The sequence below is a fragment of the Ascaphus truei genome, chromosome 3, assembly GCF_040206685.1.
Source record: "Ascaphus truei isolate aAscTru1 chromosome 3, aAscTru1.hap1, whole genome shotgun sequence".
Lineage (NCBI taxonomy): Eukaryota > Metazoa > Chordata > Amphibia > Anura > Ascaphidae > Ascaphus > Ascaphus truei.
In genome coordinates, this window is record NC_134485.1 from 374,560,312 (window position 1) to 374,582,611 (window position 22,300).

The 22,300-nt window shown below is 41.3% G+C and overlaps 1 long non-coding RNA gene across 1 annotated transcript; it reads left to right on the forward strand.

The window, feature by feature from the left end:
* Positions 1 to 15,698: 15,698 nt before the first annotated feature.
* LOC142491156 (uncharacterized) lies at positions 15,699 to 21,451 on the forward strand. Its single transcript, XR_012800314.1, has 3 exons — positions 15,699 to 15,847; positions 20,873 to 21,033; positions 21,140 to 21,451. It is a non-coding gene; the product is annotated as an uncharacterized LOC142491156 (long non-coding RNA).
* Positions 21,452 to 22,300: the final 849 nt, after the last annotated feature.

A 22,300-nucleotide genomic window follows, 5' to 3' on the forward strand; every position in this document is an offset into this window, starting at 1 on the left:
GTAGTCTTTTAATGGAATCTGGAGGAGGCCTTTCAATTTCCAAACCGTTTGCAGTGTTTATTAAATGTTAAACTTCAAAAACAGGTTTTGATTTTGTGAAAGTCTCAGTAGGCAATCAGTGTAAAGTAGAATAACGTGACTCAGCACATAATCTGATGTACCAATTTACCACTGGCTAGTTTGTAATTACATTCAGCATCCAGCTATGCAGAGTTTGTAGATTTGCAGATACATTTTTTTTTCTGGTGAAAGAACCAAATTATTTTTTTTTTTATAAAACTCCTGAAATGTTTACTATGGATAATCCACCTGGACAATTGTTTGGATTTTAAACAAGTCAATATATGTTTGGCTATTCCTATTTGTTGAAAGATTTAGCTTCATACTTATTTAGCAGTAGAATAAGTAATAACGTATCTGTCAGCTGTCACCTAAGAAGATTTACTCATGTAACTGCACAGCCTGCATTACTGCTTTGCTTACTGCAGACAGGGTATCTTAGTCCATCTTTCTTTGTTAGCTAATTCTCGTGCTTTAGACATGAGTTCAATCTAGGAAATGGATTTACCCAATTTATACAAGAAATCAATCAGTTGTCAAATATATCCCAGACATAAGGGGAGCTAAAGAAAAAACATGAGGCAAAATTAATCTGACTTGAGTGAACTAGGTGAATGGATGATGTGGCTACCTCATTTGAACTAATACTTAAGCGCACTTACATTTAGCTTAGTAATCATGCAAATTCTAGAGCTGAAGAGTCTACAGATGGGAAAACAGCGACAGGGGTGGAACACGGGCTTAACAAGTAACAGTAAATACACTTAGAAGATAGATAACCCCAATGTTTGGTGCATATTTTGCATATTAATCTTTTAGGGGTTGCAATACATATGTAATGTGAGAATTGGTTAAACTGTATGAGAGCATGTATTTATAGTGTATATAAAACTATATTTTCACCTTTTTGTGACATAATTTTTCTTGCCGGTGCCAGTAAAGGCACAACTTTGGTTCTTCAATGAGATTATCAGTAATTTCCTTAGCTGTGTTTGCAGACACTATTTAGTTACTCTAATAATAGTTACCTTTGTCTCTGCTCTCTGCTGGGTAAACTAAATGGCCTCTTGCGGGTCCCACAGGCCTCAGGTCCAAATGCTGTATAAATAAACATTTGAATGTAGGTGGGATTGCTCCTTTAATGTGATTTGAGACCACAGAAGAAAACTGGAACGCCCTTGTGGTTTATCCCACATATGGCATGTCATAGTGTCAGTTTATAACATGATGCAAAGTTTCATAGGCATCGGTTTAGCAATTGTTTCTAGCTGTGTTAAAGAGATTAATGTCTTGTTAATCTTGTTAATACTTAATAGGAATTCAGAATGTATTATTATGTTCTTTTTTTTCTTTGTGCACAAAAAATACTGTCCATAAGTTTGTATCACTTTGTAGTGTAAGCCTTGATTACCTGTGATACGTTACTGCAGCTATTCACAATTACTGTACAATGTAGTTGAGAGTTCTACTAGACCTGGAGAAGTGTAGATTCATTGCAGGTTGTGATACTGTAGCTTTTAGGGGACCAACATGTAGATTCTTCAATGGTGAAATTATAATGTACAGCGCTTCCAAAACCTCACATATCTCACTTTAAGTTTACTGAAGGCATTCATAACTGGAATGCATGCAGTGCTCCTTTCCAAGTTTTGTACAAAAGGTGAAAATGTACAGTACATGCAAAAGATCTTAGCGGGTTTCCTGTGTCTCTTATCTGAGAAGTACAATTTGCGTAACCACAGGAATCAGTCAGTGTACTATATCGTTATGATTATAATCCAAATATAACCAAGTGCTATCATTCAAACTAGCTCCTGTAGTGTAGAAGGAACATTATGAAGAATAGACGTTATATAAAAGGTATAGTATGTGTAACCCATGTTCCCCCACCCTAAGGGAGATTCACTGCAGTTACCTGGTGTTGGCGCTACCTGTATGGCTCACAGGAGGCTCTGAGTATACGCCGGTGGTAATGGGGATTATCCGGACAGGCTTTTAGGGATCCTGACAGCTCTATGCTTGGTGTTGTAGCGCCTCCGTTCCCACAGGCCCTATAGGAATAGGTGCAGTCCGCTGTGGAAAACACTCACTCCCTCCCTGAAGAAACTGCAGCCTCAGGCAGGAGTATAAAACAAGTAATGGTTCTTTATTCTTCCATCAGCACATCGCAGCAGTATACCAACATGTACACTCTCTTGGTCCCTGGACTAAACCCCCAGGGCTTGAGGCCCCAAAAGGTCTATCTTTGACTCCCATACTCCCTGGTGGAATATGGGGTAGCTGATCCCACTCCCCTGAGAGTGGGGAAGGAAGGTGAACCAGAGGCCTGTCTACACACATCCAACTCACTCTAAATTTAGGCTGCAGCCCTTTTTGTACCCAGGGGAGGGTCCTAGGTATGAGCCCCTGATAGGGCAGTACTCAGGCCTTAGGCCCACCCCCTGTCACTCAAGGGAGTTGTTTACTGCAGCAGAAAGGAGCACAGATTTAACCCCAACACTGCCTACGCCAGTACCAGGGCTTACATGCTAGGTACAGACGACCCAACGAGTATTCTAAAGCTTGCCTTAAACTAGCCGGGTACATGCTGGGTACATGCTGGGTACATTTCAGTGACATTTCTGCAGAGGCTAATGGCCCATCGGATTAACACAGCAGGGGTTCCTGGCAGTCCCATTCAGTTTGAATGGGACTGCCAGGGACCCCCACTGTTAATCCGATGGGCCATTAGTCTGTCTGCAGAAATGTCACTGAAATGTTGCAGCATGTACCCAGCATGTACCTGGGTCTTTTTGGAAATTGCCCCAGGTTTGTTTTAGAATTATCATCGGCACTACAGTAGGGACATTAGTAGCCATTGGGATACCTGGCTACATATGTTAATGTAGTAACTTCTGGCAACAAGATACTCTCTGCATATCCTTTCGATTTTATGAAGATGAACTAAACTGTGAGATCTAAACCCACTAAACAAAATTAAAAAAACCTGATCCAGTAGAAAAGACAGTCATTCAGTCACCTTATTGATTGTAAAAAGAACTACTATCCCAGGACAGAGACCTGTATGTTAATAGTAATATAATGATAATAATCTGATTCTTGGGCAGATGGGCCAAGAAGTCCTTAACTGCTATCATTTCCTGTGTTTCTACCTTTGATTCGTAAAGCAACTTTGGGTGACAACAAGTATGTGCCTGGCAGAGATGTAACCAATGCAATCAATGTCAAGACATATAATAAATGCAATCCTTCTAGGCCGCTGCACTTGTCTTCTAAAAATTTGCTTCTTTGCTGCTAAGACTTAGGCTAAGGTCCCGTTGCACGCGTCCGCACGGCTGGCTTGCTTGCCGGCGGCGCGTGCAACTCGCTGTACCGCGATCTGCGGTCTACAGGAAACTTCAGTAGTAGCGGGGGGGCGTGGCCAAACGGGTCGGGGGGGGGCTGCGGCCATGACGTGAGGGGGCGCGGCCATGACGTAGGGGGCCGGAGCGGGAGGTGGGCGGGAGTGGGAGGATTGACAGGGAGGGGGGGCGTGGCTTGAGCGGAGGGACCCGCTACTCTTCCCCCCCCCCTCCCTCCACGGGCTGCCACGGGCTGCAGGTAAGTAAAAAAAACACACACACGCAGGTACTCATACACACACACACACACACACACACACACACACACACACACACACACACACACACACACACACACACACACACACACACACACACACACACACACACACACACACAGAGACAGGCACGCACGCACTCAGGCACACACATACACACACAGAGACAGGCACGCACTCAGACACACACACAGAGACAGGCACGCACGCTGCTTTCACTCCACACTCCTCCCCGCTCCCCGAAGCCTCTCCTCCTCCCGAAGCCTCCCTTCCCCATTGGCTCACAGCCACACCACGTGACGCGTCGAAGCTAGGAAACACCATTCTCTTGTGTCTCCTAGCGGCTGACGCGCCACAGCGTGTAGTCAGCTGTGCAGCCAGTGGGGACCGGGACCGGCTCGCGAGGATTCCCCTGCTGGTGGGGAACTCGCTACATTGCCGCCCGCGCCAACGAGCGCAGCGGGTCCCAGGCCTAATCCTGACTGGAAATTCATTACCTTGCTGACATTATTAGGACTGACTCAAACTCCTATGCTTAGCATGTGACCTAGGCTGAGTATATATGTTATACCCAGAGTACTTACCTGAGGACTGTTTATTGGGAATTCATTGTTTCACTATAGTACTGGTTACCATCTAGTGATATGTTTATTTTGTGTTAGCTTCACATATATCTGCTTACATTGTATCACACAGGGATTGTGCTGTTCCAGCAGGTTTTTGTATAATAGACCAGCCGGTCTCAGTGGTGTGAGGCTAATTGTTTGCCTCTACACCCTGTTACTTATGTGGTACTTATGTGTGTTTATTATATGGCAAGATCTTTAGCAGCATTTTTTTTACTTATTTAGGTGCCAGTCATATTATATGTGATTTTGAGGATTGCAGGATTGCTTTTTATATGTTTTTGAGTGTTTTTTTTCTTGTGATGTGATTTAATAAATTTGTTACTTTTTCAGTATACCAGAGTGCTTTATAGTGTTTCTTTTCTCTTTTTCGTTTCATTATATTTACATTCCCTAGCACCGTCAGTTTGTGTACACTATACAGTATACACTTATGTAGCTGATTTTGGTACTTATATGAACTGGTTTGTTGCGGGCTGTCCTTCGTGCTTCATATAATAAATATTACTATCATAATTGCCACTCATATTAATCAATGGCCCACAAAGAAATACAAATGCACAGCGGCTAGATAGAGAGCGTGAGAGAGACTCCAACTATCCTTGCACTAATACCAATACCTATAGGTAAATAGGGGAAGCTTCATTTAATTAATCCAGTTAAAGACAGGATGCTTATTGCTTCCTGGTTAATGATCTTCTTAGAAACAATTGACTTTGCTGCAATTGCTGACATTATGGCCAGTATCATTAGGTACTGACTGCAACATCTAGCCTCACAGCTGTTTAAGGATTTGACAAGTTCCAGAGTTAACCAGTCAAGACTGGAATTTTAGGGCTGATGTTATTGATATTCACAGATACAGCCAACACGTGCTATTACTGCCATTTCTGAAAATAGCATTAGACACATGGCAAAATGTGTTGATAAACCTTTAAGAATTTCAACATACCTACTTTGTCTGGTGCAAATCTGGTTGATTTAGGAGTCATAGCATTCTCAGCAGAGCTTAATAGTTTTTGGAAACACAAGAAGTTGAACATCCTTTAAACTTACAAAATAGCATGAATTTGCGTGCATTCTCTCATACCTGCTGTGCAGAGGCAGACTGGGAACTCTCATACTTACTATAGAATTCAAAACCCCAGACCATTATGCAAAGAGCGTCATGCTACTGTGTCCTTCCCCATTCACTTTAACTTGTGTTTTTTTTTTTAAGCCTGTTGTTGGTTTTATTGTATCCAATGGGTTAATTGTTACTGGGTAAAGATAGGTGGCGTGAACAATAGGAGGTGGCTCTTACCTCATTAGCTGTGATACCTGTTAGTCAGGTAGAAGCTGTTAAGGTTGTTGAATTGAGGAACTCTAGCTATGTTAGATTAATGGTCTTATCACAAACTTCTTTGAACTTTGAGCACTTGCTATTAGCGATAATGGAGATGGCTTTATAATTGGGAGGTGGTAAATGGCTGCGGAATTTCTTGGCAATATTCTCTTCGATATCATTGGCTGTGCAGGATCCATCCTTGCATTAATTTCAGGAGACCATTGGAAGCTTTCCCAGTCCAGCTGGATATTCTTGCTTGGTGGCAGAGCCAGCGTCGAGCAGCGTCAACATCATCTCCGGCACTCCCACCAGAAATGGAGGACCATAGGCAGTGTGACCTGGACATCTCACTGCCGGGGGAAAGTTGAACAGATTGTGGGACCAAGTCATCAGTGGTTCCTGTAGGAGATAACCAGGCACAAGTAGCTGCAACTTCGGTGCAAGAGGACAGGTGTCCCAAAACCAGATATGGCACAGTCATAAAGTTTGCAAGGTGCAAGCTGCACCCTTTTATGTCAAGGCCTGTGTGATTTGATACAAAATCAGCACCTCCATGCTGGGAGACAGGAGGCATCTGCTTTCTCAACCTCTTTTTAACCTTCATATGTATTAATTGGGGGATTATTAGGTTCCCCTACTAAATGATCTGAAGTATTTAGAAAACAATAGCGCAGTTCAGTGAAATGCATCACATTAATGGGTGCAATAATGGCTGCTCTGTACATGTAAGTCTTATTGGAGAAACCGAAAACTGTAACGCATTTTTTTAGGGTGCAAGCAAGCATTTTTTTTGGAAGGTTATAAAACTGGAGAAGGGTTTTTATCATTTCCTTATGATGACCAAATTAGACAGAAGATGACTGTCCCATCTTCTCTCAGGTTGGGAATAGAAGACACACAGTAAACGTATGGCTGTTAATAATTACACCACGGTGTAGACAATGTGGAAAACGCTTGTTCCGGTGGCGAGAAGCAGATCAGCGGGCACCACGATGCAGAAAGAATTGAAGCTGGACTGTGCTGTATACGATTCCTTTATTTTAGCATAGATAAAAAGAGGAGGGGAAGCATACCTAGAGGTGCATCGTATACAGCACAGTCCAGCTTCAATTCTTTCTGCATCGTGGTGCCCGCTGATCTGCTTCTCCCCACCGGAACAAGCGTTTTCCACATTGTCTACTACTTCAGCAAAGGAGCACACAGAACTGGTCGTCATATGTGAGTACAATCGCTGCCCCATGAGAGCTGCCCCAGGCACATAGGTTTATTAGTTCAGAGATTTTGGAGAGGTTATGGTTGGGTTCTAGGACTTCCCCCTTACAACTCTGCATATCTCTGCTAGACCTTATGCCATCTAGGGGTTAAATGCCTACAGCCTCAAGCATGCATTATTACACCCTGTGATCCGGTTCAAGTGCAGGAAGATAATTCAATCAAAAAGTGGGTTATTACTATGCTCTGTAGCACTGGTTGATTGGGGGCCTTTACCCCAATATTTTTGTTCTATTGTACACCACGGTGTAGAGTTCATGTAACTGCTAAGGATGTTCTGATTTTGGTTTTGGTATTGGTGTTGATCCTAAAATAAGTGTTTTGGACTAACCTGTTTTGGTTCTAGAAATGTTTTTGCTTTGGTTTTGCTCAAAACACAATGTATTTGGTTTCGGTGTTGGATTTGGTTGTGGTTGGGTGGTTTTACCAAATTATGGCAAAAATGTAAAATAAGTATGACAAATCACATAAAGCATGAAAAAATGCTTCAAATAATCACAAAATCATTTAAAAAAAACAATAATAAAATTTAAATATAACTGAAACATTTTAAATAATTTAAAATGTTTTAATTATTCCCTGGTATAGTAGCACAGAGTAGATGGGGCTACTGTATGCCAAACACTACGCTACACCAGTGTAATATAACAGGGCTAAATCTACTGGAAACTATTGGCTAGCATACTAACAGATAGTAGTATATGATGCTATGTGTATGCCACCAAACACTTTACCTAAAACCGGAGAAAAGTAATAATGTTTAAACAAAACCAAATTATATTATCTGGTATACTAGCAGAGAGTATAGGGTGCTATCTGTATGCCAAAGACTTAACCCAACACTGGTGTAACAACTGGAAATATGCCAGTCTAGTGTGTGACTGGCAGAGTATATAGTAGAAATGAAAAAACGTTTGGACCAGTCAGATGGTACTTTGTTTATCTGACCACTCCAGTAGTAAAAGTAATAGTAATAAATAATTTAATATATTTATTACAATATAATACTGTATATATTAACTGTATTATGTCATATGAAATTTTAGCAATACAAAGGAGATTATACTGTAGGTGGCACACCACTGTTTTAAAGAAAAAAATTCTCAAGGAGTTTACATTTGGTGCTCACCTTCCGTTGATCCTGGCGTCCCAAAGCTGGATCCAAAGTAATAGCAAGATAGGAGAAAGGAAGAGGCACACAAATTGTAGTGGAATCAAATGATTTCAAATGTATTAATGCATCAGAGCTAACAATGGTAAAGTTTCAGGACAAGCAGTCCCTTCCTCAGACCAAACACCTCAAAAGTGATAACACATTAGCACATCTATACATACCCCCAAAGGTCAAAATAATTACCTTCAAAGGTCAAAATAATTACCTTCCCCAGTAACAACCAAAAGTGCAGGGCTGCTACTTTACCAGTTAGTAAAATATCTCTGTTTATGTATTTGTTTTTTGCTCCTCCCTTTGGTGCCTGTTACCCTAGCAACATGACATCATTACGTTTTTACGTCGTGACGTCACGTGCGTCGTGACGTCACACCACGTGACGCCGTCAGTCACTGTGGGCAGACATCTTGGGGTTGGCTCCAGGACTCTCCACTCTCTCACTCCTTCTGTGGGCCGTCACCGGGCTGAATGACGTCATCACATTGTGACGTCGCGTGCGTCATGACGCGACGCCGCGAGGTGACGTCAGACGTCGGGGGCGTGCACAATTAGGCTGTGAGATTGGATGCAGCCCTGCACTTTTGGTTGTTACTGGGGAAGGTAATTATTTTGACCTTTGAAGGTAATTATTTTGACCTTTGGGGTATATATAGATGTGCTAATGTAATAAGGAAGGGACAGCTTGTCCTGAAACGTTACCATTGTTAGCTCTGATGCATTAATACATTTTAAATCATTTGATTCCACTACAATTTGTGTGCCTCTTCCTTTCTCCTATCTTGATATTAAATTTTAGATAAGACAGACATTCAAAACTGAGTATAGCTGCTGTCTCACTCTCCCTCTGTCTGCCCCTTTGCAGTATATGATCTGCTCTGTGTGTCTCTCTGCCCCTTTCACTCTCCTTGTATTCAGTCTCTGTCTTTGGGGCACATGCATCAAGTGCCGTACAGGGGATTGCACATGTTCCGGCATTGACTCCCACTCAAGTCAGTGGGAGTTAACGCCCGAACAGGGGCAATAACCCGTATTGGTAACTTGATGCATGTGACCCTTTAAATCTTGCTGACACTTTAATTGTTCTTGCTGTTGCTTTCTGTCTCTGTTTATGGATGACCTTTTCATATGCTTTCTTTATGTCTCTCTCTGTTTCTTACTGTCCCTTTCCTCTGCTTGCTTTGTCTCTCTTGTTTTTATTTGTTTCATTTTGCCATGTTCCAGATTTAGGGCCTCATGCAGTAAGCGTCGATAAGGCTTTTTTCAGCATTTTCCCGCCAAAATTGGATTTCAGATTCACTAAGCGCCGATAAGTGCTCAAAATCGGCAGTTTTTGTTCCCGAATTTTTTTTATCTGCATGCGGCTGGCGATAAGCCACTTATCGGGACTATTCGGCACTTTTTGAAATCGGCTGTATTCAAGTAGCCCCGATCAGCTTTTCGGTGCTGATCGGCACTCAGAAATGGAGATTTTATCGGCAATTGGTCCCGCCAACTAAAGTTGGCAAGTTGGAGGGGAGAACGATCGGTAACGTTGGCGGAACGGCACTTAGAAAAAAAACCTAATCTCTACATCAATGGAGTCAATGGAGCGGGGACCTATAACATTATAGTAGTGTTTACGTTCTATTGCTCATAATACAAATGTGCTTGGCATTACAGTGTCGAGGTCATTCACTTCGTCGTGTCACCCCTTACGTTTATTATTTGCATAACATTGTACTTTTATATGTTATGACGATTTGCGTGTCACATTAGTCTTCATGTTATGATGTGTCAAGGGAAAATCCTATACTCAACTCTTAAAGGAACAGGTCACGTCATATCAAACATGTTACTTAAGTGTGCTTCAATTTATTATATGATGTAACACATTTCACACATCTAACACATCCAGCGTATAGTAATGTTGCTATACATTTGAGAATGCTTGTAATGTGTAACGCATGATCAAACGTAAATGAAGCTCTTTGTTTTCATGTTTACATGTACTTTGTGACCTCCCTCTTTTCATGACGTCCGCAATTGGACACTCAATAACATTGCATGTTAACATTGTACACGAAGCATTACAATCACGTCATGCTAACTTATACACACATCTAGAATAGTTAATCATTTTTACACGTTTGAAACTGAATCAATAGCAACTATCCTGATGCCATTAAATTATGCATATGTACAGTATAATTACTTCATGTGAACATGTGACAATAACATGCCAAATTATACATGTTGCAACGAAGTTTTTCAACGTCAATGTAATGGTTGTATACTAATTAGATGACTGAGTGTTGCGTTCAGAAGTGGTACATGCATTACACATTCCACAAATACTTCCCAATAAATGCTTGTACAAAGCTTAACGTTACATCAATCTCAAATATCATGATTGCCTGGTGAACACATAAATAATACTTGTAATTGCAAATGGATACACGTTGGGAGTCAACTACTTGGATATGTTAATGTAACACCTTGCACTTTAGCAAGTCACCTGACATCATCACATAGGTATTTAAAGGAGGGCAATTACCTGCGCATTCACAGCTACAGACCCGAAAATGATGCGAATGTTTATGAGACGGAGGAACATTCTATTGCATGAGAGGCTTGCTGATGGAGAGGATGTCATAGGCCAAGGATGGGACAGGGACAGAGGCAAGGACAGTGGCAGGGACAGTGACAGGCACACGGACAGAAGAGGGAGAGGGCAAGGAGATGAGAGGAGAAGAGAGAGGAGAGAAGTTGTGCTTCGTCCTCGTTTGTACAGGGAGAGAACCCTGTTAGATGGGATGAGTGAGGAGGAGATTGTAAGTCGCTATCGTTTGAGTTCAGCAGCAATCTTAGCTCTTTATGAAGAGATATGGGGAGATTAAGATTTTGTGACAGCCAGAGGTCGTGCAGTCCCTGGGCTTGTTAAAATGCTGTGCTCATTACATTATCTTGCTTCCGCGTCATTCCAGACAACTGTGGGCATAGTGGGCGGGGTCTCGCAATCTACATTCTCGCGGGCCTTTACCCAGTTTCTATGTGCACTCAATAGACGCGCTAGGAATTATATTCATTTTCCTACAGAGCACACAGAGTGGCTGGAAGTCAGGAATGGCTTTTATACCATAGCCGGGATACCATGTGTGATGGGTGCAATCGATTGCTCCCATGTTGCTTTGATCCCGCCTAGTCAGAGTGAGCATGCTTACCGCAACCATAAGCACTACCATTCCCTGAATATACAGGTGGTATGCGATGCCACAATGAAGATTATGCATGTGGTAGCCAAATTCCCTGGTTCCAGTCACGATTCCTCTATCCTGAGAAACTCATCAGTCTTCCATGCTTTCGAAGAAGGCTATTTTGGACCTGGTTGGCTGGTGGGTGAGTACATATGATGATGTGTAAAAATGAACTATTGTTTTTCTAGTAAATGTTGCATGTTATAATGTTAACACTAATTGTTTCATATGTGTGCACCATGGATTATAGGTGACTCAGGATACGGAATTAGGCTGTGGCTGTTGACCTGACTGTTGACCCCTCAAACCCTCAAAGTGAAGCAGAGGAGAGGTACAAGTTGCCCATATATCTACGCGATCCGTCATAGAGAGGACATTTGTGCTTCTCAAAACAAGATTTAGGTTTCTCGATAGAACTGGGGGGCACTTCAATATAAGCCTGCTAAAGTGTCTGATATTATAATTGCATGTTGCATTTTGCACAATGTGGCACTCCGAAATAATGTTCAAACAGACATACGTCAGGGTTTGGAGGAGGAGCATTCCGTCAATTTACCAGCTGACACTGAGCAAACAGCCAGTGGTGTTGAGACACGTCTGAATGTCATAAACACATATTTTTCATGTAAGCAAATACATATATGTTCATAGTACTACATAGATGTATTCATTCTTTGTTATGATAAATACATTTGTCCAAATACCATTCACTTAGGAAACAGATGAATATGGTTGGCACACATTTCTCTTCTCTGCTGTGTGGACAAATGCATGTGGCACCGGTATGTCATTCATCCACAGGTTGTATTATACTTCTTATCAATAAAAGTAGTTGTGTGTACGTGAAGAAAAAATGTGTACTAAATTTATACTTTATGTACATGCTCTTTTTGGTTATGCATACACAATAAACCTACTATGTCCATAGTCATTAGTTAGTGCAGTATGGTTACATACAATGTTATTTGTGCAGTGTGACATGTGAGTCACAATGTTGTGTACACCAGTGTGTATTTCATATCATATTTAACGAATTCTACATGGTGTTTCATATCTAACACAAAATGGTCAATTTTGTGTGTTGCTTACCTTAATAAACATGTCATGACAATGATTTATATTCATTCGTGTTTTCTTTTTCAAGGTATATCACTTCAATGACTGCTCATGGTATGTATTTCAATTCACATCTGTCATAAGATGTGCCAACCTTGATACAGGTATAGTTACAGGATGTATAAACAGAACGTATTGAAAAATATGTGACTATTGAAACATGTCGTTTCTGTATAGTGTACAGAAAAAACAATAGGCAGACAGGCGCACTGAGGGGTATGAATAGTTTATTAATCTAAAACAATGGACAAAGCATCCACTGATGCAAATAATAATGCAAGGTATAACAAAATCGCGGCAAATTATAACAAAAATGTTAAAAACGGGACTGGGAAATACACTAGTAAAATCGGTATGGAGCAGGGGGTAACCACAGGGTCTAGCTACGAACTACAGAAAGGATCCGGACCAATCTGAGTACTTACCCTACTAGAAACCAGGAGACCCGCTCCAACCGGCTGCAAAAACTCCACAGGAACTGCCACCACGTGACCTCTACGCGTTGCGAAACGCGTAGAGGTCACGTGTTGGCAGTTCCTGTGGAGTTTTTGCAGCCGGTGGGAGCGGGTCCCCTTGTTTCTAGTAGGGTAAGTACTCAGATTGGTCCGGATCCTTTCTGTAGTGCGTAGCTAGACCCTGTGGTTACCCCCTGCTCCATACCGATTTTACTAGTGTATTTCCCAGTCCCGTTTTTAACATTTTTGTTATAATTTCCCGCGATTTTGTTATAACTTGCATTATTATTTGCATCAGTGGATGCTTTGTCCATTGTTTTAGATTAATAAACTATTCATACCCCTCAGTGCGCCTGTCTGCCTATTGTTTTTTCTGTCTGTGAGCCCCCCTTGTGGGAGCTCACTCTTATAGGGGACGTGTGGAAGCCCCCTCAGACTGCAGGCTGCAAGAGGGATTTCTTTCAGTATCTACGTTAGCGCGGAGCAACTTTACCCTTATCTGTATAGTGTACGTGCGTTTAGCTACACTTGGTGGTTAATGTGCAGTGTATGTGAAAATCATTAGGGACATTACATAGCATGTAATGTATCAAACGTTACAAATTCCATTCATGTAATTAAGGGGTGGGGGGAGAGAAGGTGATAAACCCTGCTCAACTATTGATTATGTGAGGAGAACATCCACTGATGCACATGATTGATCTTAACATTCAATGCATGTTTGCATGAAAACACACCAATGTTTTCAACATCATTTACATTGCAATGTATATGATTAGTTGTTGTATCACTGCATCTTCATGTTGATGACTACATTGTCACATGTGTATGTATAAGTCAAAGATGTGTGTTGATTTGACTTACATGTAACATATGTCAAAATGTTAACACCATTCCAAATTATAGTTATTTGTATTCTCAACTTTTCCTAATTCATTCGACACAATGACAATGTTGTTAATATAATTTTAATTTCATTCACGTTAGTTATTCATAATGATCATGATCCTTTATAACTAATGTCAACATATGAACGTAAATGAAGTGGACATTTGCATACGCACACATTTCTGCAACAGTTTTTGTGTTTGTAGCAGTTTTTGTGTGATGCATGATTTTCTACGACAAATAATATTAACAAACGTACTAATGTTGATTGTATCATCGGACTCACTTCGCTATGTATGTGTTGAACGTTTACTAAAAACACTAATCTATAGTTAGTCGTGAGAATCAAATTTACACACAAATGTTAATCTTTTCATGATCTTTAACTAACATTCAGTAGCTCATGCATGTTAGGTTAGCACTACAACTTAGGTTAAAAATAAATTTTCACACCACTAAACACTTTCTATAACCTCCCTATTGTTTTTGTCTACGTTCAGATAGAATGTCTACGAGTTGTTATGTAGCATTTACATTCTTTGACAAGTCACACGTCAGATTATACAATATAGTAGAAAAATTTGTTTGCTGAGTGAGAATGTTGGTTGCATATATCACAGAGCAAGACATATAATGTTAGTAGAAAATAACCAAAAAACCATAAAAGTTCTAAATTCAGTTTCTTAGCAACATCATTATGTTAATTAAGTGCATAGTAAATATTGGCATAACAGGGTAACATTATGTATTTATTGTTAATCTGCGCACCAAGCATTGAAAGTATTGTTACATATGTATTATAATAGTTGTTCGCTCGTCGTCACAATCATTTAATATAACGATTGGCTCATCTGAAATCATACATTGTTCCCATGTATTAATCCGCGACATCTGTGAAATACAGCAAACACATGATGGTCAAAGATGGCACATTTATATATGTCTCAGCATGACAACGCGTAACACATCTCTATAGGATTGTGGATATTCACGCATAAGTAACGTATATGTTGAAAGTGCAAGGTTAAAACCACAGATACTGAACAGTCATTTTTATAATTGCGTTGCTGGCATTACTACGGATATGATTTTTCCGGTGCCTGTATACATAATAATGTGCGCGCACAACGTGTGTTGCGCGCGCACTTCACGATTGTGTGGACTAAGTCTTAGCGCATGCGCTAAACGATGTGTACGCTGTGCGTTCAATACATGTCCCTCCATGGTGCTGCTAGCAGTAAGCATATGAAGTTATGATATGGAAGCGAAACAAATTCACTTCTACACACATACATATCTAAACTTGTTAAACGGACGTGTGTCCACGGAAAAAACGGACGATCAGCCAATGAGCGAACAAAATACATGTGACGTCATGTTAAGGCACCGTGAAATGCACGCAAACACTCCTCCCACTGAATTAACATTGGCCTCCAGCGCTGTGCACGCACCGCCCCACCGACGCACGCGCATGACACACTGCACTGACCGTAACAATAAGGTACGGCCACAGCCAATACGGTTTAACGCACGCACATCGGTTGGGGGCGGGGCTTGCATCCGTAAACCTTTTTAAGGACGCCTTGGGACATGACAACGGTCCCACGTCATATGTGGGCGACACTTTGTTTTTCTATGTTGCATGCTAAACAATGAGGTGTGTGTGTTACAGTTAGTGTAACATGTTGAAATGATACTTTAAACGTGATAATAATCTAGGTTTTGTGAGTCCGTCAACAATGTGTAGTAATGCTTCGTCATGTAGTATATTGTTATACAAAATAATGTTTTAGTGCACGCTACATGTAAGCCTGTCTGCAATGTTATGCTGTATCCACACATTTGGCTAACAAATGGTGTATATTAAAAATGTACACATATATAATGTGAGTAAAGGCATAACGAATTTTATATTTACCATTCTGTAGAAGTCAAAACTGGTTTGGCTGCAACTGCTCGCTCCAGGAAGGCACAACAGTATCATCCATGGTTGAGGCAACCGTTGAATCCTGAATCACACACATCTCCATGAGGTGGTCATATGGATCTGCAGTGGCTTCTTCAAACAAGACGTCCGGAGGTACGTACAGTTCTTGGTTGTTTTCCCATCCACATTGGTATTGCCCATATAAGTTTGGATACATATCATAGTAGTTATGTGCATCTTGCATGTGGGCTTGATGAATGGAGGGTGCAGGTATAGCAGCAGATGCGACAGTCGGTGCGGCTTCATTGTAACTGGTATTAGGCAAAAAAAGCTATTTAACAGAAGATATGTTCCATGTTCCATGGTAATTTTAAATGATGGCGCAACATGCCAACATCCATATCGTTGATCTAGCCGATCATGGACACGCTCAAAACATTCATTTGCTGATAAAGTGAATCGTACAGAAGTTTTAAAATTTGATTGTCTGGCTAGTTCTTTGTAGTATGGATATTTCTTTTGGATCAAGTCATAGATTTGGCCCACAGTTGCCCTCTTCTCATCCGTTGATTCGATTGCTTCTGAAATCATAAATTTGTATGATTTACGTGGATGGCAGTGCAATGTGGAAGCTTCTGACATTTCTTCTCTGTTAAACTGTACAGTGTCTAAGTTGAGCGCATACGGATGTCTGCTGAATGTGTGAATAGTTACATGTTATCTTCGTTGTTTCTTTCAAGGTTACAATATAACCTCACTGTTATACACCTATGTGTTCTCCCACTATAAACGTGTTACAATTATTGCCAGAAATTCTTTGTCTAAGATACTCTTTTCACAGTAAACAAAATTTTTATTTCGGCTTAGTCAATCAACATGTGCAAAACAAGTTAAGGATTTTAATTACAATAACAATGTGTGTGAAATCTTCTACAGTGGTAGAATGAAAAGATTTCTGCTTACACTTACCTATAATGACCCACACACACACATCTGTTTGTCTGTTTTTCTCTCTCTGTTTCTCTATGTTTCCCTCTCTGTTTGTCTCTCTCTTTCTCTCTCTGGTTGTCTCTCTCTCTCTTTGACTGTCTCTGTTAGTCTCTCTTGATATATACATAGCTATATATAAAAATATATATATATAATTAAATATATATATAATTAAATATATATTGTGTGTTTATATGTGTGTGTGTGTGTATATATATATGTATGTATGTTTGTATGTGTGTATATATATATATATATGTTTTTCTCTCTCTGTTTCTCTATGTTTCCCTCTCTGTTTGTCTCTCTCTTTCTCTCTCTGGTTGTCTCTCTCTCTCTTTGACTGTCTCTGTTAGTCTCTCTTGATATATACATAGATATATATAAAAAAATATATATATAATTAAATATATATATAATTAAATATATATTGTGTGTTTATATGTGTGTGTGTGTGTATATATATGTATGTATGTATGTGTGTGTGTATATATATATATATATATATATATACATATATACATATATATATATATATATATATATATATATATATATATATATATATATATATATATATATATATATATATATATATATATATATATATATATATATATATGTACATTGAAGGCCTTCTATGCAAACAGCCCTTGTTGTAATTATCTTCACAGTTCATTACAGTTTTTAACATTACTGGGTGAGTATGTTTGAGGGCCTATTTGAGTCAGCTGTGTATAAGTAGTACAGGCATACCCCACATTAACGTACACAATGGGACCGGAGCATGTATGTAAAGCGAAAATGTACTTAAAGTGAAGCACTACCTTTTCCCACTTATCGATGCATGTACTGTACTGCAATCGTCATATACGTGCATAACTGTAGTAAATAACGCTTTTCTAACAGGCTCTATAGTCTCCCCGCTTGCGCACAGCTTTGGTACAGGTAGGGAGCCGGTATTGCTGTTCAGGACGTGCTGACAGGCGCATGCGTGAGCTGCTGTTTGCCTATTGGGCGATATGTACTTACTCGCGAGTGTACTTAAAGTGAGTGTCCTTAAACCGGGGTATGCCTGTAGTTAACAGCAAACAAGGCCTCTTTTGAGCCATGAAGGTCTGTACTGTTAATTCAGATAATATATATATTTTATAGAGTGCTAAAGTTAAGCCATTGATGTGTTTAAGTAGGCCTTGTTGTAATCATAATCAAAGTTTTCTACAGGTGAGTGAATTATGGGCTGAATCATACTGATCCCATAATTTAAACAATTGTCCTAACATGTATATCTCATTAACACAAGGCCTGTTTGCTGACAACATTGGCAGAGTCACATAAATATATATATATATAGATGTAGCCAGGTCCCCCTTGTCATAGCTGACCCCCTCCTTCCTCAGCGCACAGCCGCCGCGCGCGAGGGAGTGAGGGGGCAGGTGCACGAGCAGCGCGTTACCTTAGAGTTGCGGCCGGTTGCCAGGGACGCGAGCGGGCCAGTTGCCGGGGACGTGAGCGTGCCGGTTGCCGGGGACGCGATCGGGCCGTTGTTAAGGCCGCGGTCGCGTTGCAGCGGTCCCTGCGGCTCGGGAAGCAGAGCGCCACCATTGTTATTGCTGTTGCGCATGCGCAGGAGCCAGCTAGCGCGGGAGGCCCCCAAATAGCTCGCGCATGCGCAGTGCAGGACTGTCATCCCCCAGGGTGCATAGGGGCAGAGCCACATGACCCCAGGGAGCCAATAGGGCTGGAGGATGACTCTGCAGAAGCAAAGGGATACATAGTTTGGGTTTGTGGCTACGCAGTCAGTCAGAGCCAGGAGCAGCCAAGGGAAGGAGGTAGGGTGCAGGAGTCTGTGACTCCCTGTACTAGGCCAGCAACCTCCAAAAGTCCCGAGATAGCCCTGACTCACCCAGTAGAGTGAGTGTTGCCAGGGACAGCCCTCAGGTTAGGGACCCTGTCACTTACGTTAGTGGGAGCTGGGGAGCTGTGGGGGAAGCAAGGGTGTCGCGAGCGAGTGAAGCTCCTGCACCGCGTAAGGTCCCCTATATCCCAGGTAGGCCCCAACTCACTCTCAGGCTAGTGGGTAATTGACCAGGGACGGCCCTAGATTAGGGACGCTGCCCGAAGTGTCGTGAGGTGCCTTATTGTCCGGTCACAGCGGTCAGTGCTGTGAGGGCGGACAAGAGGGCCTAGTGTTAAGTTGCAGTGCGTTGCTGCAGGCGCTGCTAGTTATCAGTTAGAGTGAGGACTGGGAAGAGCTAGGGGAGAGGAGCAGGCTATTAACCCCTTAGGTCCCAGATAGGTCCTCACTCCCCAGTTTGTGGTGCTACAGGGACAGGCCCTAGGTTAGGGATCCTGTCACAGTAGCGCTCGAGTTATATAGGGACACAGCGGACGCTGCGTTTCCCTTGAAGAGGTTCGGGCTCAGTCGGGGCCCACAGAGACTATCTCCAGGGTGGAATCGCCCCTGGGGTCCGCGTGCAAGGAACCAGCTTGGGATCAGACGGAATCACCGAGCGACAGATCCTTTGCGAAGCCGTTGCTGATCTGAGCACTGGAGTGCTCGAGCAGGTACTTTAAAGCTACAAGTGCACCAACTGGTCATTAGCTTTAATAGTGACTGCGCAGTCACCCATATTCTCTCTCTCTGCAAGAGTGTGGGACATTGGGTGGGGATCCTATGGACACGGGGTGGGATCATCCTGTGTTGGGGAAGCATCCTGCGCGACGCCGTAGTCAGTATCGCCTCTAGAGAGGGACACCTGTTATGTTATGTTGACAGTATTGTGTGGTATGCTGTTTCCTAAGTAAACGTTATTGGTTATCATACTTAAGGTGTGCGAGTATTTGTATGTGTCCTGCGAGGAACAATTCCTGCTCTGCTAGGAACCATCGCAGGTGGAGGCGCTGCACCGAGTACAAGGTTACTCTTATTAGTACTATAATTGCCCCTGGTTCCCCGTGTCGGAAGCTCAGCCCTCCTGTGAGCCAAACAGGTAAAGCACCACACCTGGTAACACCGTATGTTCTCCGCACCCACACCATATCTGCGATTGGGGGGGGGAATACCCGTTACATATATATATATTTATATATATACACACTCACACACTCACACACACTGTGTGTGTGTGTTTGTGTGTGTGTGTACATATATCCATAGAGACTACAGATATATTAATACACACTAACAGATCTGTTATTCTAACCACAACTCATACATGATGACATGCCAACATTATGAAGTATGAAAGAAGATGAAGGTAAGTAATGTGTTACAGAGTTAATACACCAGAAAACAAAACTTCAAGATATATGCTGTTATATAGATAGTTATTTAAAGTTGGATGTAAATAATATTAGCATGCAATGACTATCTACATTACCAAACAAACCCACATACATAAAATGTTGAACAACAGCTAAGTGAATGTCAGCTTCTATAAACATGGCAACTGTGTAATGTTGTACCATTAATAAACTGATGATTAATACATAATGATATGTTATAAAATATGCCTTAATTCAGACAGTGAACATGTATAAACCTTCATGTGTACAAGGACATACTAGAATCTTTTCAAGCTTCTGTACATGATAATACATACAGTGTGCATGAAATATATGCAGTAAACACCACCAGGACAACACCACATTTAGTGAATGTGATTATTTATTTTTGTTTATCCTTTTGAGAGCAAGTCACAGGCCTGCTTGTTGGCTGTTGTGTTTTCCTTTTCCTTTTGCCAACGACTTTGGCCTTAACTGTACGAATTTTACTGGCCTGTGGCAGTTCTGTGGCACTGGGTGTGGGCTGTGACACTTCTGTGGCACTGGGTGTGGGCTATGACACTTCTGTGGCACTGGGTGTGGGCTGTGACACTTATGTGGCACTGGGTGTGGGCTGTGACACTTCAGGGGCACCGGGTGTGGGCTGTGACACTTCAGGGGCACTGGGTGTGGGCTGTGACACTTCAGGGGCAATGGGTGTGGGCTGTGACACTTCAGGGGCACTGGGTGTGGGCTGTGGCACTTCAGGGGCACTGGGTGTGGGCTGTGGCAGTTGTGTACCAGTTGGTAAACATTGCACGACTGATGGTGGAGCCGTTTCCTGTTTTGGTGTTTTAATCTTGTTCCAAAAGCTGGTTAGTAGTAATTGTTGGGCTAACTTTCTTTTTCGTGTCTCATTTGTAGGTGTCCCTTCCAGATTTTGAACAGAAGTAAGCGGTTGGATGTTGACAGGGACCTGCACAGAACTTGCACCTACTGTACCGGTATCATCCAGAACTGGGGAATGAAGAACTGATGACTCAGGAGAAAAACTAGCAGCATGTACAGATCCATCCTCAGATGGGGTAAAGTGGAATTGTTGATCTCTTGCACTCATTCTCAACTGATTAGCTTGGCTTAGATTCACAACTATTGCTTGTAATGTCCTGTTTACATTTTGTATTTCTTTAGGAACTTGAATGATGACTCTTTCTAGTTGTGACATTTGTGATATTGTCCTTTCCTGCTGTGATATCATCCTTTCCTGCTGTGATATCATCCTTTCAAGCACTGACATCATTTCTGAATGGCGACGATTTTCTTCAACCAAGATTTTTTCTTCAGAAGCTGCAATAGCTGAGTAGGTGTCACGAGCAGGAGGACTTGAATGCTGGGTTAATGGACGAGTGGGAACATCTTCATGGTCACTTGAGTGAATTTGTCCTTCAGTGGCAACATCTGCTTCTACAAATAAATGAAGACATTATGAACTGTCATGGAACTTTCTGTTGTTTATCAATATAATGAGAGTTGTTCTCACAGTGTAACACATAACATGTTTCCATAAGTTTTCTGTTGTGTCTAATTAAAATTTAGCTTGAAGTAACAATGATGTTTTGATTCAGTGTGAAAGAAGAATGAATGAAAGTTTGTTGTAACCTCACAACTCCTAGCTGATAGTTTACATCACACACAATACATGTTGTCATTACTAACTACATTTTCTGTGACAATAATTGATGTGAAGTTAATTACATGTGAAAGGCATTTATTTAGCATGGCTAAATAACATCTAGAAATGTACACAATGTGAGGTGACACATGAGCTCCAGGAGCAACTATATAGAAGAATAACATAAGAATGTTATTGACATGTGTACATAATGAACATAAAGTTTGTGTAGTTGGAGTATTAATGGCTAAATATCAGCATAACTTAATGAAATGACAAGATGTTTCTGGCAAGCTGTACATTATCCATCTTAACATCAAGGTACATGTGAACCTAATTGGCACATTTATTTTACAAAACATACACCATAAAACATACAATGTTCATGCAGGAATGTGTTGCTAAATTAAGTGTTCTGTTGTACATACACTGCATATGTTGTGTAGTAATCTAAAAATAATAATGTACATCACTACCATGACAGCAAAGTTGACTGTGCTTATAATTCAGTACCTAATTGTGGAAATGTGAATGAACGTTTTTAGTGATCTGTGTGAACAATTAAGAGAAGCAGGTGTAGCGCTCACTGTGCCTGACACTCATCAACACATGCAGTGTGTCGCTCACTGCTGCTGGTGTGATAATGTGGCGTTTATATAAGGTTCAAAGAAGATATGAGT